The 25,378-nt window shown below is 39.2% G+C and overlaps 1 protein-coding gene across 4 annotated transcripts in view; it reads right to left on the bottom strand.

Moving 5' to 3' along the window:
* The window catches only part of LOC138758488 (non-receptor tyrosine-protein kinase TYK2-like), a 152,447-nt gene that overhangs the window by 108,256 nt on the left and 18,813 nt on the right, over nucleotides 1–25,378 (bottom strand). The window contains exon 1 of one of the 4 annotated variants that reach the window (XM_069927449.1): nucleotides 12,939–12,957. The exons of 2 other annotated variants lie outside the window; for them this stretch is intronic. The gene's annotated coding sequence lies outside the window, so the exon portion shown is untranslated. Of the gene's footprint in view, nucleotides 1–11,607; nucleotides 11,690–12,938; nucleotides 12,958–25,378 lie in introns of those variants that run through there. One more of the 4 variants, XM_069927448.1, reaches the window with a different exon arrangement.

Genomic DNA, 25,378 nt, shown 5'->3' with positions numbered 1-25,378 from the left:
CATAACCTGTGACTCACATTCAACTCTTCCTCCGCTACACTGATGAGTATATTGGTGCTGCCTCATGCAACATTATTGGATGAGCTCACAAGAAGCTCATCACCTTTATCTGTTTTGCTGGTGACTTTCACCCATCCTCAAATTTTTGCCACCAAAAACATGATCCCACCACTAGACACATCGTCCCCTCTCCTCTCCTTTCCATAGGGACTGCCTCCTCCACTCATTCCTTCCAACTAATCTACCCCTGTGACCACAGGAAATGCTACCTCCTCCCTCACCACCATTCAGTGCCCCAAACAGCCCTTTCAAGTGAAGCAACACTTCATGTGGGAATCTGCAGGGGTCATCCACTGCATCTGGTGCTCCTGTTGTGGCCTCCTCTTCATTAGAGAGACTGGACGCAGACTGGAAGATTGATCCATTGAGCACCTTTGTCCTGTCCACTGCAATAACAGGCACCTACCCATTAGCCACCCATTTCAATTCCATACCCCATTCCACACTGATAAATCTGTCATGTGTCCATGGCCTCAGGCATTGCCTAACCAAGGGTGCCCGCAAATTGGAGGAACAACAATTAATATTCCATCTGGGCACTCTCCAAATGGATGGCATCAACATCAACCTTCAGTTTCCTTTAGGCTTCTCCCCTATCTCTCTCTCTCTCTTTCCCTATCCCTTCAGCTCCCCACCCCTTTTCCTCTCCATTCAGAAAGCTATCCCCTCCCCATCACTCCCCAGTTATTTTCTCCTGCCCTCCCACTCATATCCACCTTTAGCCTGTTGGTCTGTGCTCCTCTCCCTGCCTCTTCTCCTCCCCCCTTCCCCCTTCATTCAGGCACCTGCCTTCTTTGAGTTCAGACCTTGATGAAGGGCTCAGGTCCAAAACTTGGTTATATCCTTTTGCTTCCTATAGACACTGCTTGACCTGCTGAGTTTCTTTTGTGTACTGCACTCACCAAGTTCAGTTCATGCCACATATCCAAAGCAATTAACCAGAAATATGTAAATATAAAAAAAGTATGATAATGTAGTGTTTGCCAATTCATGCATGTGGAACCCATGAAAAATAAGCACATTTTAAGAAAAGCTTGATAAAGGTCAAAAAGGAATGGAAAGAAATATATACAAAGTATGAGGAGTGACATACTTTGGCACAGACAAGATTACACTGTGTAAATTTTATCTAATTCCACACAAGCTCCAGATGCAACTGTTTTCTTCGGAGTTTACTGTGCTCCTTTTATTCTACCAACACCACAATGACTTCAACTTTTCCAAAATTCCTTCCACAAACATCTTCACCTCCTTTAAAATCCAAATCTTACTAAGCTCCTAGATATCCTGTCTATCTCCTTTCATTTTAGACTACAAAACAAAGGAGTAAAATAGGCTATTCAGCCCATTGAATTTTCCCTGCCATTTAGTCAGACATAGTCTAGTGTCTTTCAACATTTTTCCTCTAGGTTACTGCAACTTTTTTTGAGTTTAGATCATAACTCAACTTAGATCTTCAAAAATTTTATTAGTAATTATATGGATCAGTGGTTAAAGAAGTATGTTATTGGAGTCATTTGATGGAGTAGTGGCCGGTAGGGTAAAACCAGCCCTCTCCAGAAAAAAAGAAAAAAAGTCAAGAAAAGACAAAGATTAACAAATATAAAGTATAAGAAATAGAAGATAAAGTTGCAGAGAAGAGAAAGAAGATGGCACCCAAGAAGGAAAAAGTAAAAACAACGGGGAAAAAAAGAAGTCACCGGAAAAGAAAGAAGAAGGCCTTACTTGCATGAAGGATCAGGGAGCCATGCTGGCAAAGAGCACCTGATCTCCGAGGTTGGTGATGGTCCCACAGAGTCGCGACCCCCCAACCAGTGGATTGCAAAAATGGCTCTCTGAGCCAAACAGAAGTGCGCAGTGCGCAATCAAAGGTAAAAGGAAACACCAACGGGTGGGGGGCTCAGCCGAGGAGCGGGCAACCACGGCGCGACCAGCTGAGGGACGCCCAACACCAGGGCTCTCAGTTGGAAGATGAGGAAGGCGGCAGGAGAGGGAGTGAGGAACCAGGAGAGGAAGAAAGTCAATGGGGTTAACGGCAAGAGGTGCAGCAGCAGGAGGCCCGACAGATGAGCAGCTCAGAAGGAGAGGACCAACAGCAAGAGACCCAGCAAGAAGAACCCAACAAATTGAGACAAGCAACTCATCAGGAGAATCAGAAGAGACACAGACACAAACACAGGTACAGACACAGAAGAAGAGGAAGAAGACCAAGATCTTCACAGAGAGAGAGAGAGAGAGAAGGTAAAACTGATGGGCAGAATACAGATAAAGCCTTTTTTGAAGAACAACCATTAAAAGAATGGCTGTCATTGGAATTTAGTGCAATTAAAAGAAAAATAAAAAGAACAGAAGATAAAATGCAAAGATTAGAACTAGTTATGACAGAAATAAGGAAAAGAGTAGTGTGGAAGAGCAGGAAACGGCTATAGAAATGGAAGTAAACGACTTAAGAGGAAAATTGGAAGAAAGTGACAAAAAATTAAAGAGACACAAGAGTTGTTATCTAGAAAATTGATATGTTGGAAAATTATGGTTGGGGAAACAACATTAAAATAGTGGGCCTGAAGGAGGGTGAAGAAGGCACAGATATGAAGTAATTTATAAAAGGATGGATCCCAAAGGTCCTGGGAACGACAGAAATGCAGGAAGAAATGGAAATAGAAAGGGCTCACAGACCATTACCTCTGAAACCACAGGCACATTAAAAACCAAGATCCATCTTAGTAAAATTTTTGAGATACACATTGGAGCAGGCAAGGAATAAAGTTAGAGAAGATAATAAACCATTGGAATACAGGGTCAAAAAATATTTTTTTACCCAGACATAAGTTTTGAACTGTTAAAGAAGAGGAAAGAGTTTAATACAGCAAAATCGATTCTAGGAAAAAAGGTTATAAATTCATGTTAAGACATCCAGATGTGCTTAAAATATTTATCTCTGGGGAGCAAAACAGACTGTTCTCGGATCCAGAGGAAGCACAAGAATTCGCAGAACATTTGCAGGACAGAAGGAGAGATGAAGAGATGTAATAAGAATGAAGAAAGTTGATAAAGTATATATAAAGATGTAAAAACAATGTATATGTAAAGAACTAAAGAGGGAAAAGACAGGGGAAGGAAGGAAGTTAGGGGGGAAAAAAGGGAGAGCTTTGTTATATGTGTAAAAAAAAATGTTTTCTGGGGGGGGGGGTGGGGGGAGAGAATAACCGTCACTGCGAAATCAGTTGACACTTGCGAGCAAGATCGCAACCCAAATGGAAAGGGAAGTTGTGGTTTCCCAGCAAGGGATAAGGGGCAACTCAGGGGGGGAGGGGCATTTGGGGTTAGGGTAATATTGGGTGTGGGAATTGATGGAGTATTTTATGTTTTAAATGTGTTGTCATACATTGAGTTTAAATAGGGAAAACAGAGATGAAAATGGGAAAAAGGGGGATAAAAGTGGTGAGGAAACGGAAAAGAGGTGTAAACAAGATGTAAGATGGGCACGTTGAACTATATGACTATAAACATTAATGGAATACATAACCAAATTAGAGGAAGAGGCTATTAAATTTACTAAAAAAAGAAAAAATAGAGATAGCATTTGTGCAGGAAATGCATCTTAAATGAAGTGGAACGTAACAGCATCAAATAATTCAAAAGCTAGAGGTGTAGCCATATTAGTTAACAATAAACACAAGGTTACGCATGATACAGTATAATAGGTTACACAAGTTATATATCACTCCTCAAAAATTAAAAGAATGGGATCCGACATCATCAGATAGAAGTTTTCGCTGTGAGAAGGAAATGGGAACAACAATACATGCAATTTGGGCATGTACGAAAGTGAATACATTTTAAGAAGATCTAAATCAGATATTAAATAAAATCACAAAAAATAACATACCGAATAATCCAGAAATCTTTCTTTTAAATAACATAAGAAGTAATGAATTAGGCCTCAAATTGGATAAAGCGCAAAAAAGATTCATTATGATAGCCTTAGCAGTAGCAAAAAAGTGTATAATGTCAACTTAGTAAATGGAAGAGAGCCTGAGAATACAGCAATGGTACATGGAAAAGAATAAATGTATTCCATTGGAAAAAATAACATATAATTTAAAAAATAAAGTCACATTATTTGAACAAATTTGGGAATCATACATGGAACATAACAGAGAGAGCTGGCTTCGGACTCCACCCCCTAAAATGATAAGAAGACAAAACAATTTGATTCAGTGTGTAAAAACAGATGATACAATTTTCTTGTTTATTTTTCATTGTGTGAAGACATTGTTTTATGGTTTTATTGTATTGTATATGTTGAATATACAACATAGGAAGGAAGGTAGGGGGGAATAAAAGGGAGAAAATGCCACTGTGTATATTTTTTTTATTTTTTTAATTTTTCACACTATAAACCACATTGATCAAGATACATACATTTCCCCTCTTGAACATATACAGTGTTGTTTTCTCCCCCACTCCTCCCCTCCCTCCCTCCCTACCTCTCCTCCCATTCATTTAAAGTTCAGAAAATAGGATACATTAAACCCGTCAAACAATGTTGTCACTCAATAAAAACAAACAAGAAATTCCACTGAGTCCGTTCTTTTCATTCTCTTCTCCTTCTGTCATTTTAGGTGGTAGATGTCCCCGGTAGGTTTTCTCTATTATGTTTCATGTATGGCTCCCATATTTGTTCAAATATTGTAATATTATTTCTTAAATTATTTGTTATTTTTTCTAATGGAATACATTTATTCATTTCTATATACTATTGTTGTATTCTCAAGTTATCTTCCAATTTCCAGGCTGACATAATACATTTTTTTGCTACAGCTAGGGCTATCATAACAAATCTTTTTTGTGCACCATCCAAATCAAGTCCAAATTCTTTGTTTTTTATGTTACTTAGGAGGAAGATCTCTGGGTTTTTTGGTATATTGCTTTTTGTGATTTTATTTAATATCTGGTTTAGATCTTCCCAAAATTTTTTCACTTTCTCACATGTCCATATTGCATGAATTGCTGTTCCCATTTCCTTTTTACAGCGAAAACATCTGTCAGATACTGTTGGGTCCCATTTATTTAACTTTTGAGGTGTAATATATAGCCTGTGTATCCAGTTATATTGTATCATACGTAACCTCGTATTAATTGTATTTCTCATAGTTCCTGAGTATACCTTCTCCCATGTTTCCATCTTTATCTTTATGTTTAGATCTTGTTCCCATTTTTGTTTAGTTTTACCATTTGTTTCCTCATTCTCCTTTTCTTGTAGTTTAATATACATGTTTGTTACAAATTTTTTGATTATCATTGTGTCTGTAATCACATATTCAAAGTTATTTTCTTTAACTCCTTGAAGAATTTCTGTCAAGGGTATTGGAAATGCCTGAAATAGGTAATGTATCCTTGGGAAAATGTTCATTTTAATACAGTTTATCCTTCCTATTAGTGTTAGTGGTAAGTCTTTCCAATGTTTTAAGTCGTCCTGTAATTTTTTCATTAGTGGATAATAATTGAGTTTATATAGATGGCCGAGGTTTTTATTTATTTGTATACCTAGGTATCGCATTGCTTGCGTTTGCCATCTGAATGGTGATTCTTTCTTAAATTTTGAGAAATCCGCATTATTCATCGGCACTGCTTCACTTTTATTTGCGTTAATCTTGTATCCCGACACTTCTCCATATTCCTTCAATTTCTTATGTAATTCTTTTATTGATATTTCTGGTTCTGTTAAGTATACTATAATATCATCTGCAAATAAACTGATTTTATATTCCTTGTCTTTTATTTTTATCCATTTTATTTTATTTTCTGTTCTTATCAGTTCTGCTAGTGGTTCTATGGCTAATGCGAACAGTAAGGGCGATAGTGGGCATCCCTGCCTTGTTGATCTGCTTAAGTTAAATTGTTTTGATATATATTCATTTACTGTCACTTTCGCCAAAGGCCCCTTATATAATGCTTTAATCCAATTAATATATTTCTCTGGTAAGCTGAATTTTTGTAGTACTTTGAATAAATAATTCCATTCTACTCTGTCAAAGGCCTTCTCTGCATCTAAAGCAACCACTACTGTTGGAGCTTTATTTCCTTCTACTGCATGAATTAAGTTAATAAATTTACAAATATTGTCTGTTGTTCGTCTTTTTTTAATAAATCCAGTTTGGTCTAGATTTACTATTTTTGGTACATAGTCGGCTAATCTGTTTGCTAATAGTTTAGCTATTATCTTATAATCTGTGTTAAGTAAAGATATTGGTCTATATGACACTGGTGCGAGTGGATCTTTCCCTTGCTTTGGTATTACTGTAATTATTGCTGTTTTGCATGAATCTGGTAAGCTTTGTATTTTATCAATCTGGTTGATTACTTCCAGGAGGGGAGGAATTAATAAATCTTTAAATGTTTTATAGAATTCTATTGGGAATCCATCCTCTCCTGGTGTTTTATTATTCGGTAGTTTTTTTATTATCTCTTGTATTTCTACTATTTCAAATGGTTCTGTTAATTTATTTTGTTCCTCTATTTGTAATTTTGGTAGTTCAATTTTAGTTAAAAATTCATCTATTTTGTCTTCTTTCCCTTCATTTTCAGTTTGATATAATTGTTCGTAGAATTCTCTGAAGTTTTCATTAATCTCCGTTGGATTATATGTGATTTGTTTGTCTTTTTTCCTTGATGCCAATACCATTCTCTTAGTTTGTTCTGTCTTAAGCTGCCATGCTAGAATTTTGTGCGTTTTTTCTCCTAGTTCATAATATTTCTGTTTTGTCTTCATTATGTTCTTCTCCACCTTATATGTTTGTAGTGTTTCATATTTTATTTTTTTATCTGCCAATTCTCTTCTTTTAGTTGTGTCTTCTTTCATTGCTAATTCTTTTTCTATATTTGCTATTTCCCTTTCAAACTGCTCTGTTTCCTGATTGTAGTCCTTCTTCATCTTGGTTACATAACCTATTATTTGCCCTCTGATGAACGCTTTCATTGTATCCCATAGTATAAACTTATCTTTCACTGATTCCGTATTTATTTCAAAGTACATTTTAATTTGTCGTTCAATGAATTCTCTAAAATCCTGCCTTTTAAGTAGCATGGAGTTTAATCTCCATCTATACATTCTTGGAGGGATGACCTCTAACTCTATTGACAATATCAGGGGTGAGTGGTCCGATAATATTCTAGCTTTATATTCTGTTTTCCTAACTCTGTCTTGCATGCGAGCTGATAACAGGAATAGGTCTATTCTTGAGTATGTTTTATGTCTACCCAAATAATATGAATATTCCTTTTCCTTTGGGCGTTGTTTCCTCCATATATCCAAAAGTTGCATTTCTTGCATCGATTTAATTATAAATTTGGTTACTTTGTTCTTTCTGTTAATTTTTTTCCCAGTTTTATCCATGTTTGAATCCAAATTAAGGTTGAAATCCCCTCCTATTAGTATGTTCCCTTGCGTGTCTGCTATCTTCAAAAAAATATCTTGCATAAATTTTTGATCTTCTACATTGAGTAAATTCCAAAACTCCGAATATATCTGACATTTTATCATTACATATCTCCCTGCTGGATCTATTTTTTCCTCTTCTATTTTAATTGGTACATTTTTACTGATTAATATAGCTACTCCTCTAGCTTTTGAATTATATGACGCTGCTGTTACATGTCCTATCCAATCTCTCTTTAATTTCTTGTGCTCCACTTCAGTTAAGTGTGTTTTTTGCACGAATGCTATATCAATTTTTTTCTTTTTTCAGTAAATTTAGCAGTTTCTTCCTTTTGATTTGGTTATGTATTCCATTAATATTTAAAGTCATATAGTTCAACATAGCTATTTCATACTTTGTTTATCTTTCTTTTCCGTTTCCTCATCATCACCTTTCCTTCTTATCCATTTCTGCTTTCTTTTTTTGAACACTTTATAAGACAACATTTCTAAAACATAAAACATTTCCCTTATTCTCCTATCTAAAATTTCTTTAACCCCACTATCCCCTCCCCTTCCTGAGTTGCCCTTTGTCCCTTGTCGGGCAACCACATCTCCCCTCTCCATTTGGATTTGCGAATTCACTCGCAAGCGTCAACTGATTTCGCAGTGGCCGTAACACTTCCCCACCCAGACCCCCCAGAAAAGATTTTAATTTTTATATACAACAAAGGTCACTCTCTTAATTCCCCCCATACTTCCTTTCTTCCCTTCTTAGTTCTTACCTCTATTCTATTTTTTTATATATGTATACATAAACACATACATATATATCTATATATACCTACATACACACATACACATAGTTTGTGGTCATTTTTGTTCTCGTTACATATCTTCCTCTCTCTGTCTGTTTTGTAGTTGTTCTGCAAATTTTCTTGCTTCCTCCGGATCCAAGAATAGTCTGTTTTGCTGCCCTGGAATAACTATTTTAAGTACCACTGGATACTTTAGCATAAATTTATATCCTTTTTTCCATAGGATCGTTTTTGCTGCATTAAACTCCTTCCTCTTCTTCAGGAGTTCAAAACTTATATTTGGATAGAAAAAAATTTTTTGACCTTTGTATTCCAGTGGTTTTTTTGTCTTCTCTTATTTTCCTCATTGCTGTCTCCAATATATTTTCTCTTGTTGTATACCTTAAGAATTTTACTAGAATGGATCTTGGTTTTTGTTGTGGTTGTGGTTTAGGGGCTAGTGTTCTGTGTGCCCTTTCTATTTCCATTTCTTCCTGTAGTTCTGGTCTTCCTAGGACCCAGGGGATCCATTCTTTTATAAATTCTCTCATATTCTTGCCTTCTTCATCTTCCTTAAGGCCCACTATCTTTATATTGTTTCTTCTACTATAATTTTCCATTATATCTATCTTCTGAGCTAACAGCTCTTGTGTCTCTTTAACTTTTTTACCAGATTCTTCTAATTTCTTTTTTAAGTCCTCTACTTCCATTTCTATGGCTGTTTCTCGTTCTTCCACCTTGTCTACTCTTTTTCCTATATCTGACATGATCATCTCTAATCTATTCATTTTTTCTTCTGTACTTTTTACTCTTCTTTTTATTTCACTGAATTCTTGTGACTGCCATTCTTTTACTGATTCCATATATTCTTTAAAAAAAATATATCCATTGTCTTGCCCTTCCTTTCATCTTCCATTTCTCTGTGTTCTTCCTCTTCTTCTTCTGAGTCCGTTCCAGGATCTGTGTCCTTTACCTCTGTCTCTTCTATTTTTCTTGTTGGTTTGTTTGTTTTATTTTGTTGGGTATTTTTGGTCTTCTTATTTTTATTAGAAGTGTCTTGCTGCTGGTCTTCTTCCTCTGGGTTGGTCATCTGTTGTTTCTTTGATTTCTTTTTACTCTCTTCTTTCTTGCTCTCGTTATTTTCTGTGTCTTCCTCTTGTTGTTGTGTTGTAGCTGTCAATCTCAGCTGTGGAGATCGACTCCTCAGCCGGTCCCCCCTCCCGTCAGTGTTATTTTTGTCTTGCGCATCGTGCATGCGCGACTCCTCGCGCATGCACGGTTGTGCACTTTTGCTTGGCTCTGTGAGCCATTTTTGTAGTCCCGAGTTCGGGACTTCAACTGACCTGATGGAGCGGGCTTCTCTCTCCGCGGCGGGCCTCCTCGGACAGGTAAGGCCTTCACCTTCTTCTTCCGACGTCCTTTCTTCTTCTCTTCTTCCCGTTGCTTTTGACTTCTTTTTTCGCTGCCATTTTCTCCACTCCTTTATTTTCACTTTATTTTGGTTTTTGTGTTGGTGCCTTCATTTTTTCACTGTCTTTATTTTACTTTTCTGGAGAGGGCTGGAGTTCCCCGACCGGCCACTACTCCATCATGTGACTCCTCGCCACTGTGTATATTTAATGAGAAACGTTTGTATATATTTTGGTTGATATGGTTCACAGTGTGAAAAATAAAAAATTATTTTAAAAAAGTATGTTATTCATCTTGCTGCCTTCAGAGTAAGATTACAAATCTGTTTCCTGTGTTTCATGCTTTCTTAAACAAGTGTGATACTAAAAATTTGAGCACATTACTTTGTGAGAGGACCAGTGCTCCTGTGAACAGAAAATCTTTTGTATAACATGTGGTCTATCATACAGTACCTTGGTAAACAAGATGAGAAACAAAAAATGAAGACTTGTATGTTTTATTTCAATTTTAAAAAATAATTAGTCTTCAGACATTAGTGAAAACTACTATTTTCAAATCTTCAGGTTGCTGTAGGCATAAATGTGGTGTCATACACTTTAAACATCTATGAATGTTCACAACTTCCATTCACATATGACACGGTGAAGTTGTGCCAGAACTTGAGTTGAAGTTATGACAATTCAACAAGTCTTTGCAAATCCTCAAGATGCCAGATTTGCACTGTGTTAACTTGTAAGTGCAACAAGTACAGTTTCATAACATTGCACGAGAGTAAACCGCTAACTTGCTTCTCATAAATAATCAACCAAATGGTAGAAGAATGAGCAGTGATCTCACTGAAACACTAAATTCTGAAAAGAAATGACAAGGTAGGCACAAATAAGTGTCATGGTCTGATTCAGCTGGAGAATCTCGAACATGAACTTCAGGGGATAAAAGAGAGAGGGATGGGAATTGCTGGAGCCATGAAAGTTCAGCCAGCAAATACATTTGAGCTCAGGTTATGAAATTGTGGGACACTGAGAGAATTAGATGGGAATGAATGAGAATGCAGGCTATGAGATACAAGATCAGCCATGATTTCATCAGGCCACAGCAGGTTAAAAGTAAACAAAACTAAGTGTACGAAAATGGATCTCTATTTGTCATGTAACAAATAACCAAATTGTGATTTATGCAGGCAACATCAGGAGATCCTCCTTTTTAAATTTCGATGCAATTACATTAAAGCAATATTAGCTTTGTTCAATAGTTGCCTTTCAAATACTAAAACATCCTCAGTTATATACAATTGTGCAGGTCTCTCTGATTCCCTGAATAGATTTTAAAGTGATTTCTATGTTCTTTGGCAGGGTGCTGTAACTCAATGCATCAATATTTCATAAAAACAAAACATTAGGAGCAGGCCATTTGGCCCTTTGAGCTCACTCTATCATTCAATGCTATCAAGTCTGATCATCCATCTTAATGCTATATTCACTTTCTCTCCCATACCTGATGCCTTGTGTCTAGAAATTTATCTACAGCAATATATTCAGTGTTTTACTGCCATCTGTGGCCAAGTGAACTACACAAATTCATTCTCTGAACAAAGAAACCCCTTAACTCAGCCCAAAATGTCAAATCCTATGTTTGAGACTCACAGCTCCTTCAGCTAACACATATATCCTTCCCACATCCAGTCTACCTAGCCCTATCAAGAATTTTATTTCATTAATTGAGATAGCTTTTGAACTCTGCATGCCTTGTTGATCTAATTCCATCTCGTCCCACAATCTTGCCATTTCTGAAATCATTCAGGTTTACCTTCACAGGACCAAAATTGAACACAATATTTCAGCTGTCATCCAACAGGTTGAATAATTGAAAAGACAATGCCATGCCCATACTCAAAATCATACTTGCAGCAGGCCAACATACCTTTTTACCTTCCTTACTGCCCACTAGATTGCACGTTTGCTCAGTGACTGGTGTACAAGGACACTCAAGTTCCTCTGTACATCAACCTTCCCCAATTTATTGCTGGTTACTGGAGAGGACTGGTAAGGGAGGTGTCAAATAAAGAAGGATTTTACCATATTTAAATCAGAAAGGCAAAAACAGGAAACCACAGATTATTTAATTTGATGTTTTGCTGGGGGTTGGGGAGGGCGGAAGAGGTGCGAGAGGGATCATTCTAATTTATTGTTAGAGAAGTGGTATCAGTACTAAAAAACATTGGGAAGCATCTCTGTAACCTGAGGAAATGAAAATCTATTGAAGTTGTAGTGAGGAGTTGTAATATTGTGTGGAAAGTGCACAGTCATTGGAAGAAAATCAATTGAAAATCAGATTTTTTTCCCAGTGGTGCAAATTTAAATGTGTTAATTCCCTTAAATACAAATTACGATGTGCAGATTCGGTAAACAATGAGGAAAGCAAATGATTTGCTGATCGTTTCTGCAAGAGTAAAGTTGTCTTGCGGTGCATCTAGAATGCTACATACAGAAATGATCGTCTGCAAGGAAAGATGCATTTCCAATTGGAGGGCAAATAATACAAGTGCATGGATCCAATCCTGGGATGGGAAGATTGTCCTGAAGCAGAGGTGAAATAGGCTAGGGAGATATTTTCGAGTACAGTATTTCTCAACCTATAATCTGTGGACCATTGGCAGTCCAGGGGTTTATTATTTGCAGTCAGAGTGACAAATACAGTAGAATCCCCATTATCTAGAATTCAATCAACCAGAAACCCAAACAACTGGCAAAAAATATATAGAGGAAATAAATAAATTTTAGCTAAATAAAAGTTTTAAATTGTCATAGTAAATGTTCTCTGAAGCAACACAAATCACTTGGTGAAGATGGCAGCCAACATTCAGGCAATGGAGCACCCTGGTCGTGCCCCACCCACAGCAGTTGTTTCAATAAAGTTGTGTTTGAATAAAATGGCAGTGCCCAGGTTGAAGATCCGGCCGATGCCACTCACCATTGGGGCAACTCTCCCAAAGTATCTCCTTCATCCTGACTATTAAGAATCTTTATCTTTATTTGTATGAGGTATATTATTAAGGGTTTTTGTGTAAACTTGGACAAGGGTGGGCTAATTATGATAGCGGCACAGTTAGCGTAGCGTCTAGCACAACACTGTTTCAGTGCCAGCAATCGGGGTTTACAATTAAATTTTGTAAGCTGCAGGAATTACCTGATTAAAGTGAACTTTACATAATTAAATACTACAATACTGTTTTATTTTTCAAATTACTTTACATTTTGTACTGTCTTCTGTCTTCAAACTGGGTATTCTTAATGCAGGATTTAATTAGGCATTGTAAGTGTCTCAATCAACTGGAAAATTCACGTGTGGCATCTGCGATCCCTGTACATGCTGGATAATGGGGATTCTACTGTTCACTGATAAACGAAACAAACAATCTGTAAAACAAGGTTGTAAAAAGGTTATCAAAAATACTCCCACCAAATCAATACAAAAATCCCATTCACGCCCTGGGAAGGGGTGCCAGGTCACCAGTCCCCACCCCAATGCTAGCTCGTGGGTTTCTACTGATGGTCTGTGGAAAGGATAGGCCATACTTAAGGTGGTCTATAGGTGAAAAATAAATGGAGAACCACTCTTCTAGAGGTTAGAAGAACAACAGAGATGTTCTTGCAGACCTGGCCAACAAACACTTTTTTTTTAATGTGGGAGGGAAACAGAGCACTTTGAGGCAAACATTCAATCACAGGGAAGGTGTGCATCACCTTGCTAGAGCTGTGAAGCACTTAATTTTTAAAAAATTTAAATTTAGACATACAGCATGATAACAGGCTATTTTAGCCCACAAGTCCTTGCCGCCCAATTTACCATTAACCTACACCCCCCAGTAGTTTTTGAATGGTGGGAGGAAACCGCAGCACTCGGAGAAAACTCATGTAGACATGGGGAGAACGTACAAACTCCTTACAGACAGCGCGGGACTCGAGCCCTGGTCCAGTCCCAATCACTGGCAATGTAATGGCGTCGTGCTAACCCCTATGCCAACTGTGTCGCACTCTTCAAAATTCAACTTTTATCACCTCCAGTTCTTAAAAATTCAATAAAAATGTATTTTGCTTTTTTCTCTTATCTAACAGCTCCATTTTAGAATTGAGTGGCCACTCTGTTCTCCATTTTACTTAAAAAAAAATCTTAAATACCTTCAGTATCTTCTCACTACAAAATGTAGTTACTGAACACTACATCAGTCAACCAAAGACTCTGTGCTGGACAGCACGTCCCATTGCACCTCCAAACTGCATTTCTGGGGACAATGGTCAGAAGATTGCAGATATTTCTTTGGTTCGGTCAACTCCGAATGCACTTTTTGGCCCGCACCCTCTGCATCACACACCATTCTGCAACTGCAAATCATTTGTAACGATAAAAATTCAGAACTCAATGTAAAGGGACAAGGAGATCCACAAGACCTTTGAAATGGAAAGATCAGCAGCGTCATCAGCGCATGCAGAATTATCAAGGCAACCTTTGTGGGTGCAATGACGAACACAGTGATTCTGGTCTTTGAACACTTTACACTCATCCAACCTCCATAGGAACCACCCACAGGGAACCAAGTCTGTTTAATCCTGCAAATGCCAATTAGGTGTTATACAATGCTGCAAAAGCATTAATGAAAAGAGCTCTTAAAATGGTCCTTGACTTGAAAAGAGAAAGACCACCAATCATTCGCATACATTTGTTTTAAACCACTCCTGTGTCATTTTACTTAGGGTTTTGCATGAAGCCCTGGGGCCACATACATTGAGCTATTACTTGTAGGTCAGTGATTCAAGATTTTCTTGTATTCACGAGGGGCAAGGGTCATATCTCAAAATGTCTGCACTACTTATGAAAGGTGGATTTTTTGTGAAGATAATTGCATCAAAGCATCTTTTGGAAAGGACCAAACATTCAAGTGGTGATGCAGTTAAAACTTAAATAGTTTCAATCTAAATTAATTGCTGTGCTGAAACTAAAAGCAAGAGCATTTTTGAGCAACACTTCTCATTCAAGAAAACAGATCAACAGAAAAGGTCAGACAGCATTTGTAGAATAAGAAACAGTTGATATTTTGGGTCCAGAATCCTTTGTCAGAAATGTAGGAGACAAAAATATTAGTTTTCAGTGGCCAGGGTGGTGGGGGTTTGGTAGTGGGTGCAGGAGTGAGGAGTGATATGCAAAACAACATTAGAAATAGTATCAGGAGTTGGCCATCTGGTCTGTCTATCCAATTCATGGAATATCTAGCTGTCGGCTCAGGTCCACCTATCTGCCTTTCCCCCATTATCCTTTAATTGTCTTACTTTATTAAATATATTTAATTACACAGTCTCTACTGCTTCCTTGGACAGAGTAATTCACAGATTCACAACTCCCTGGCAAAGCCAGTTCCTCCTCATAACCATATAACCATGTCGGCCCTTCAAGTCCGTACCAGTTCACTTGAACAACTCCACTAGCTCCTCCGCAAACTCCCGGGGAAGTAGATGAACAGCAAAAATGTTATTTCTATCCTGGGACACTGAATGGCCAACTTAGTAGGATACAAATGTAAAAGGGCTATAGATTTTAAAATATTACTGACACTCCATTTCTAAAACCTTGTTGGGTCCTAAATAACTACCCTGAACCTTGAGGCAATATTCCCAAGTTTGAGTCTCACCCACCAGTGGATGAGACTACCTACCTCTATTTTAGCTATCCCTTTTGTAATTTAATGATACTATAGGATCCCCTCTCATTCTTTTAAATTCCAGTAATGACAGTCCCAAACAACTCAATCTCTTTTCATAGGCTGACCCCTCATCTCTGGAATCAACCTGGTGAATCTCCTCTGCACCACTTCCAAAGTCTCACACAAGGAGACTAGAAATGGATGTGGCACTCCAGGTGCACAGAACCTGCCCATGACTAAATTCAATTCCTCTAGCAATGAGGGCCAACATTTCATTTGACCTTGATTTCTTTTGGCACCTGCAAACCAACTTTATGGTGACTGAAAATGTATTACATATATTTTGTATTTATTACTTCTTTAATATAATCTTTTGTGGGTTTTTTTCATGTAACCTGTTCAGCTGCAGCAAGATTTCACTGTACAATGTGTATTACAATAAACATTGTCATATTTGTCTGTACAAAACCTAGCTTAACCCAGCAAACACCATTTATTCCCACAGCAACCCTGGCCTCATCTTATCACAGAAATTTTCTTATGTCCTCAACAAACTTTGCAAGTTTCACATGATGATGATATCTAATAAGTGGAAGAGCAACACAGTGGCAGCCCCAACTCCATCTGGTTCCACTGTTTTCATCTCTTCTTTACATGCTTCCATTCTTAGTGTTCTCACTAACCTTCCGACCCCTCTTCTAGTGGTCTCTCCAACTTGCCTCTCCCACTTGTCCAATACCCTATCATCTCTTAGCCCCTGACATTCAGTTGCAATACCATAACTCAATTTTCCACAATCAATATTCTGGAGATTACCACTGATGAGAAACTGAACCAGAGTAGTCACATATATAATGAAAGAGCAGGTCTGGGTTCAAGTTCATCATCGCATTGTACACAGTATCATCAGAATTGTCCATTTTGCAAGCAGTCCAACAAGTCAACTCTAAATGCATACATCAGTGCAAAGTGGAAGAGTGACAGCACATTAAAGAGCATAGTGTTACAGAGGAAAGATCAGTAAGTACATAGCATGGGGAGGTTGGATATACTATTCTGGGGTTCATTCAGGAGCCTGTTATTTGCAAGGAAGAAACCGCCTTTGAACCTGTTGGCGTGCACTTTCACAACCCTGAACCTTCTCCTGACAGAAGAAGAGAGTGCCGACAGGGTCCATTTGTGTGTTGGCTGCCTATTCGAGGCGGCAAGACGTGAAGATGGAGTTGGAGAGAAAGGAGCTTTGTTTGATGGTCTGAGCTGCATTTATCATCTTCTGCAGCTTCTTTCGATCTTGAGCACAAAGGCCTCACTGTGATACACCTAGCCGCAATGGTGTACCTTTTGAAGCTGTTAAAGGACATGTCAAAATTTCTTTGCCATCTCAGGCTGCAGAGGCATTGATGTCCTTTCTTGTCTGTCACATCAATGCGGTTGGTCCAGGTCAGGTCACTAGAAATCTTCAATCCAAAAAGGCTATCTACTGTATCTACTTCAGTACTATTGATGTGGACAGAAGAGTGGGCTTTACTCCCCTACCCTCCTGAAATCTAAGGTCAGCTCCTTTCTCTTACTGGCATGGAGAGATATCTTGACATCAGGCTGCTAGACATTCAATCTTCTTTCTATATTCATTATTTGCTATTGGCCAATAACATTAATGCCATCAGCAAACCTAAAAATGAAGCTGGTGCAGTACTGGGCTATGCAGATATAGGTTTAGAGTGAAAGCACAGGAGGTGAGTGCACATGTTTGCAGGGCACCAGTGTTGAGTATAATCATGGAGGAAGTGTTTCCCATTTTTACTGATTGCAGTCTGTCAGATTGAAAGTCAAACATACAATTGTGCAGAGGGGTGGTGGCATCAAGATCTTAACATTTTGGAATTGGTTTACTGGGGTATATGTCTGACAGCAGAGCAGCTGTTGATAAACAGTAGTCTATCATGGGCGTCCTTGGTATCCAGGTATTTCAGGGTTGAGTTGAGGGTGTTGCCCATGGACCTCTCAGGACAGTAAACAAATTGAAGTGGGCTATAGCTGGCTGCAAGGCTGGATCTTGGGCCAATCTCTCAAAGTATTTAGAGGATGTTAGAGTCAGTTAAGTCTGTTCTTGTGTTTTTCTTCAGTATTGGTAAGATGGTGCCCTTCTTGTAGAGGGTGGAAACCTGCCTAGTGCAAGAAGACATCAAAGACATTTGTGAATAAACCAGCCAAATGGTCTTCATAGTCTCAAGACACTTCATTACTTTCCATGGCTTCACTTTCCAGAAGGGTGATCTGATGACAGCAACAATGGCTGAGAGTGTAAGAGCACATATAGTTAAGATGGATATCATTGCCTCACTAACCTCCTGTTCGAAGCCAGCATAGAATGCATTAAGGTCAAAGGGGTGTGTGACACATTTGCATGCTATGCTACCTGAATTTGTCATGGACTCCATCATAGATTGCATACCCTGATGTTCTTGGGCTGAGTGCAGAGTTGCCTCTCTGCTTCCCTGATCGCCATGCGAAGATTGTACTTGGTCCTCTTCTGCAAGGCTGGCCATCTGCCTTGAATGCCTCAAAACTAGTCTTCAGTAGTGAAATTACTTCATAGTCCATTCATGGAATCTGACTGGGACATATCCATCCACGTTGTCCGTGTAGTCACGCAATCTTCCACACACTAACTGAGGTCACAGGTCAGAAACTCGAAAACCTGTGGTGACTAACTCACCTAACTCCCCAAAGGCTTTTATCCACCACTCCTAAAGCTCATCGAGGACATGATAGAATATTCTGCAGAAGTTCAGCTTCAATATAACAAGAGTGTGACAGCCCATTCAAAAGGCCCCCCATTTACAACCACTCACTCCACTACCAATGCATGGTGGCAGCAGGTTGTACCATCTACAGGGTGCACTGCAGCAACTCACAAAGACTCCACCACCCTGACTTCAAAATATATTGTCATACCTTCAACAATGCTTGCTGGACGAAGAATCTCAGGGTTGTATATGATGTCACTCTGACAAATCTAATCTGAATGCTGGGTCAAATCTTTCAACTCTAGCCCAAATCGTGGGTAAGTCAACATTTCAACAATGCAGCAGGGATGGGCAATTAAATGCTGGCTCAATCTGTAAAGCCCACATCCCTGGAATGAATAAGAAATGGAAGCAGTTTTTTTTTTGCCATGACTCTTTGCTGAAGTCTCAAGTGGTCAATCCTTGCCCCCCAAAAGATTGAGGAATTTGTACGAAAAAAACACCTAAACGATCTACCAAAAGCAATTAGAATTTTCTTTTATTGGGGGTCAGGGAGAAAGACAATAACATGGCCCATGAGTCCATGCCACCCAATTAACCTACACCCCCAATACATTTTGAACAAAGGGAGGAAACTGGAGCCCCCGGAGAAAATCTATGGAGACATGGGGAGAACGTACAGACTCCTTACAGACAGCGCGGGATTTGATCCCCGGTTCAGGCCTGAACACTGGCGCTGTAAAATCATTGCACTAATTGCTACTCCAATCATGCCACCCCAACTGCCTTTGCAAGCAAATACCAAGGATAGCCCACTATCATCGAACCAGCCAAAGAGTTAATTTACTTTGTGTTTAGGAAATATTTAACAAGAGGAACTTGAAAGATACACATTGTTATTTTTTGAACTTGCAGATACCTCCCCCATCTCAAAGCACTTTAAGCTATGACCACAAATATCCTGTATACCTTAAGTAGCTGCACCCAGTGACACTGTAAACCACAGCAACCTCAAAACCTGCCTCCTTTTGCTTCCCTTGGCAACCCAGTATTTTTTTTCAACATCCCATTAGCTTGCAAAATATCAATTATTTTACCTGATTATTGAGGCAAGGAATGATCCAATGATAAAATAAGATTTTCTATGCTGCTGTGACCAAGGTTAGGTGAAACACATTAAATCCAGAATCAACCTCCTTTTACTCTGCCCTATCAATATTTTTAATTTTCAACCTGGCTAACATTCCATTCTAGATGTGTTTTACACCCTTCTGTGCCCACAGCTGCCTCACCACGCTGATTTGTGGTACGTTTGCATTCTGAACCCATACCCACTACGATTGAGTCTGTCCAGAATTCTTTACACAGTACACTTTTAACCAAAGATAGAAAAATCTTTCATCCCCCTCAGCCTGGTGTGTGTTCATTCCTACGTCCAACTATGAAATGGTAATGTTAAAAGATTGCACTGATTTACATTGTTTACTTTTCTACCAGCTGGTTTTAGTGCTGGAAGACCATCAACTTGATGAAAGACACACTTGTGTCTGCCCAAAACAGAGATGTCGCTGAGGGAATGCTGCCGACTGGCACATTCCAGGCTGCAGGAGTACGTGCTGAGGGATGAACTGAGGCTTGGCTCAGCTAATGCGAGGTCGCTGAGGGTAAGGACCACAGTCTAGAGTCCTCCCACTATCGGGCATTGTGAGGTTGAGACCGAGGGGAAGCCCTTCAAACAACAGAGGGGAGAATAACAACAAGGTGTCACAGTGATGGCAATGGTGTAAATAGAATTGAATGTAACAGGTAGAGTGGCAGGAATGTATGTATAAGGCTGAAAGCAGACTCTGAATGGTTTTGCTTTTGAAAATAATTTATTGTGATTTGCAACGACTGCACCCAAATTTGCAACGACTGCACCCAGATTTGCAACGACTGCACCCGGATTTGCAACGACTGCACCCAGATTTGCAATGACTCCACCCATATTTGCAACGACTGCACCCAGATTTGCAACGACTCCACACAGATTTGCAACGACTCCACCCAGATTTGCAACATCTCCACCCAGATTTGCAACGACTCCATCCAGATTTGCAATGACTCCACCCAGATTTGCAACGACTCCACCCAGATTTGCAACGACTCCACCCAGATTTGCAATGACTCTTCATGGTTTACCATGAGATTGCATACAGTATTTGCAAGGTGCTCCCTCAAATTACATTCCCCTGACATCAACATGCTTCTTATTATAATATCACTATGGAAACAAAGTTTATTACCAAGGCAACCAAAATCTCAAACCTACACTCTTTGACACAACACTTTGAAACAATCCAGAGCACAATTACACTGTACAAATCTGAGTAATCTGTGCAAGATAATTCAAGTCCTTTTGTAGATGAACAAAGCATTATTTAATTACTATTGATTGAACATGATTAAAGTTTGGTAAAGGCATCAACTTTCAATTCCAACTGCCAGGTAACAATAACTGGCACCAAAGTCACCTACTTCAAATATTTTGGCTTCTCCTCCTTTCCCAAGTTACAGTCACATCATAGCCTGTGATACATCTACAAAGGGAATTGGTCAAGAGTCTGTGCACAATTTGTTTGAAAATATTGTTTTATGGTTTTATTGTATTGTATATGTTGAATGTTTAACGGTACTGGAGGGGGGAGGATAGAGGGGAGGGAGCGAAGGGGGAGGGAAAAAGGGGAGAAAAGACCACTGTGTAAATTTAATGAGATACGATTGTACATATTTTGGTTGATATGGTTCACAATGTGAAAAATATAAAAATAAAAGTCTGTGCACAACATTTGTATTCTTGAAGCACAAAGTATAGGTTTTACATCAGAAATGGGGAGAAAATGAAAAACCAGGTAACTACAGTTCAGTCTATGCTTTTTATTAGCGTACAAATTGTTCTGTGGACAGCTTATATTAGCATTTTAAAATCACAGGTTAATCAAATTATCAGCATGGATTTTTTTTTTAATATTTTATTTAGCAATTTTTAAACCACAACAATAAATACATTTCTTTCAATAAAAAACTTTCAAAAATTATGCCATCTCTCCATCCCTAAAGCATGGATTTATGAAAAGAACATTAAGTCTGATTAAGGACCTAACAAGTATTAATAAGGTAACATACTTGATGTAGCATATATTTTCTCAAAGTATGCAATTATTAAGTGCTAGATTGATCCAGCAAAAGTTAAAGGAAGATTGGCTGTGGGTAAAATTATGGTCATTGAAAGGCTAGGAATTGGAGGATTATATAAAGAGGATTTCCTCAAGACTTGAGCGAAATGTGAAAGTCTGTAGATGCTATGACTGTAGTAAAAACACACATAAATGCTGAAAGAACTCAGCCAGTCTCACAGCATCCATCGGAGGTAAAGATATATTGCTGGCGTTTCTGGCCTGAGTTCCTCCAGCATTTCTGTGTATTCTTCCTCAAGATTGGGCCCCTTCCATTTTGTGGTAACTTTATAATTTAAGTCATCCTGCAAAATACAAGACTTGAGACTGAGCCATTTAACTGTCCAGTGTAAAAGACCGTCGAGCACTTGAAAGCCAACAATTTCAATTATCAGTGGCATGGCCCCAGTAATCATTTGTCCACATTCCAGTTCATTTGCCATTTTGCTAAATATGTTGCATAGCTACAACAAAGAGTTAGGCTGTGCACAAAAGTGCTGGAGAAACTCTGCAAGGCACACAACATCCATAAGAAGTCAAAGGCAGTCAACCTTCGACTTCCAGAGCACAGAAAACTGAATAAAAAGGTGAGGGGATGGAGGAAGGGGAAGGAGCAGAGGCTAACAGGTAAGTGGTAATAGGTGAACACAGGTGGCAGGGTAATGGGGGAAGAGGGTAGTACAGTTAGTGTAGCAGTTAGCGCAATGCTGTTGCCAAGCCAGCGAATGGGACCTGGGTTCAAATCCCACTTTGTCTGTAAGGAGTTTGTACATTTTCCTGTGACTGCGAGGGTTTTCTCTGAGTCCTCTGGTTCTTTCCCTATCCTTCAAAATGTACTGGAGTTGTAGGCTCGGATACGTGCTGTATGTCTAGATTTTAAAAATGTAAAAAAATACATCTCTGATAGAAGGGAGGGAATGGGGTGGGAGGCAGGAAGAAAGAGAGATAAATAATAATGCTGGAAGAACTCAGCAGGTCTTGCAGCATTTACAGGAAGTAAAGATATATTACCCTCAAGGTAAGAAGGGCTCAGGCCAGAAACTTTGGTAATATATCTTTTCCTCCTATGGATGCTGCGAGACTGGCTGAGATCCTCCGGCATCTGTGTTTTTATTACAATCACAGCATCTGCAGAGTTTTCTGTTTCACTTAAAAACCGATGGATGAGTGAAAGAGAGACCAGAGGTAGAGGGTTAACAGAAGATGGAGAAGTTGATACTGATGCCATCTGGTTGGAAACTGCCGAGGCAGAATACAAGGCATTGTTCTTCCAATTTGTGGGTGGCCTCAACTTGGCAGTACACGAGGCCCTGGACAGATATGGTCTGGCAATAAATAGCATGTAGAATTTAAGTGATTGGCGACTGGGAGGTCCTTACTGCTGCAGCGGACAGAGTGCTCAACAAAATGATCTCCCTGTAAGCGTCCAGTCTCCTCATCGTCGAGGAGGCCACATCAGGAGCACCAGATACACTAAATGGCTCCTGCATATTCACAGGTGAAGTGTTGCTTCACTTGGAAAGACTGAATCCTGGTCATCTTTTGGGCCAAAAATAAATAAGCATGTTTGTAAAGGGAACTTGTTGAAGGAAGTTGAATAGCTCTCGGGTTTATCTTTCCTCTGCAGAACACATATTCAAAAGTAAACAGACATATTGCACAACTGTTACATAATTTCTGACCACAAACAAAGTTTTTTCAAACACTTTTATGGAAGTCAAATCAGGAACAGAAAATATCACCATCACAAATTTTATGTTGGGTGTAGAATTGATATGTGATCAAACCTCACTCCCAAACCAACAATCTTTTTGCTATTGAAGCAGCAGAGTTCTCTGCAAAATGTCTTTTTGTAGTAATTAAATTGGAAACAATTTGTGGGTTAATTATGTGCTTACACAGTGAGCAAAATATTGATTGGACTCGCATGACTAAAAATACAATTATATTGCCCCAGATCCACACTGGTACCATGCATTCATGTACAGCACGGCGGCAAGTGCAGGGCAGCAAGGTTAGTACAACGCTGTTACAGTGCCAGGGATTGGGACTGGAGCTTGAATCTGGCACTGTCTGAAGGAGTTTGTACATTCTCCCTGTGTTCATGTGGGTTTCCTCCGGGTGCTCTGGTCTCCTCCCATCGTTCAAATCGTAAGGGGTGACATGAGCCTGTGGGCCAAAATTTATTTTTTTTTAAATGAATTGTTTTGTCTTGGGAATGTCAGTGGCCCATTACAAGCGCTGAACTACTAAGGAGAGAGACTGAGACCAATTTTTCCACTGCAGTAGCCTCTCTCCATTTAATCATAATTTAAGTGCTGAGAAGCATCAAGTGGGGATGCAAGATTCAAATCAACTTCATTATTCCATTGCCAACTCAGTCCAAGGATAAAATAATAATGCAAAAAGGATGAGTAAATCTAAGTTCTTGGGAGTCACTATCTTGGATCTTTCCTGGATCAAACACACTAATCGAATCCTGAAGAAAGCTCGTCAGCACCTCTTCTTCCTCAGGTTTGGTATGATATCGGAAACCCAGTAAATTTCTGCAGATTTTTTTCCTCTCTGAATTGCATAGTTTGTTTACATTTCTTTATTGGTTTACATGTGTACATTGAGTACAGTTTTTCTGCACCCCGGCTAACCGGGACATGACCCGGTACATAAAATGGCAGACAAACGTGGTGACCGCACAGACCCCGCGGGGGGCAATGACCTTCGTCCCAGGTGACCACCGGCGTGGCGGGAAACAGCGAGCTACCCAGTTGGAGATCAGTCCTGCTGAAACATCACTCCCGACATCACCAGCAAGGAGTGAATATAAGTAGAGCTGCCAGTATTATAAATCAGTCTTTGACTTCGACTCCTTGTGTGTGTGTGTCTTCTTTTCACACTCCACAGTAGCGCGTACGCTATATGACCAATAAGTGGTAATTCTGCCTCAGCTGCAGATAAAAAATTTCAGGGTCATATGTGATGTCATGCATGTACTCTGATAATAAATCTGATCTGTCCTCCACCGGTGATGAGTGTTGATAGACGACTCCATGGGTGAATGACACAATTTACATTCCTGCCAATAAAGGAGTAAACCACCTCCCCAAAGATGTTGCAGGTCAGTCCCCATTTCAAAGCGACGGTGCTTTTAGGCAACAAAAAAAATTGATGCAACGTCAGAAAGCTCAATGGAAAGAATTAAAAGGTCAAATGGCTAGGCTCTTCCTGTTGTAAAACCTCAATTTTTTTTCTTCAACACAGACTTAAGCAGGCAGATTGGTGGCTAGTCAAGCACACTCACAGCCATGCACTTGCATAATTTGTTCAAGCAACCACAAATTGTGGGACTTTGCTCCAAATCATTCCCAGCCAGGACATTGCAAGGCAAATATTGAAGGAAGAATTCTTCACTCACAAAAAAATATATATTTTTTCTCTCAGTCAGATGAAGGAAGTGGAGGAGAGCTAGTTACAAATGAACTATGGTGGCATCAAACACACAATACTGTAGAGTAGTCTGGTGGAACTCGAAACATCTCCACATAGCAACCCCTCCCACCACCCCCTCCCCCCTCCTCTGCCGCCTGGCTCTCCTTACCCAAATTCTCTATGTGGTATGCAAAGTCAGTGTGTGCAAAATGCCAAAGATGGAAAATCAGATACAGGTACATAATCTTTTATACAAAATTATAAAAACCGAAATCTCTGAAAACCAAACATTTTTTCCATGAATGCCAATTGCACACCAAAAATAGTATTTGGCGCCAAACATGACCCAATAAAACACACTCCTATCCATTACCACCATAAATTACTTAAAGAAGCAGAAAGTTGTTGAAGTTTTACAGTGACAGTGATGACCAGAAACTAAAGAAAAATAGAAAAACATTGCACGAGCAAAAAAAAACGCAGATCTTGACCTTGTGCTGATTGAGTGGGCTCGACAACGAACGTAAAACCATTGACACAGCTGCAACACCCCAGTGTCTTTGTTTTGCGCAAATCTGAAATCAGCATAATGGGTACACAATCCT

The sequence above is a fragment of the Narcine bancroftii genome, chromosome 3, assembly GCF_036971445.1.
Source record: "Narcine bancroftii isolate sNarBan1 chromosome 3, sNarBan1.hap1, whole genome shotgun sequence".
NCBI lineage: Eukaryota > Metazoa > Chordata > Chondrichthyes > Torpediniformes > Narcinidae > Narcine > Narcine bancroftii.
The sequence above is the reverse complement of the archived record's forward strand: the minus strand, read 5'-3'. Positions and strand labels throughout refer to the sequence as shown.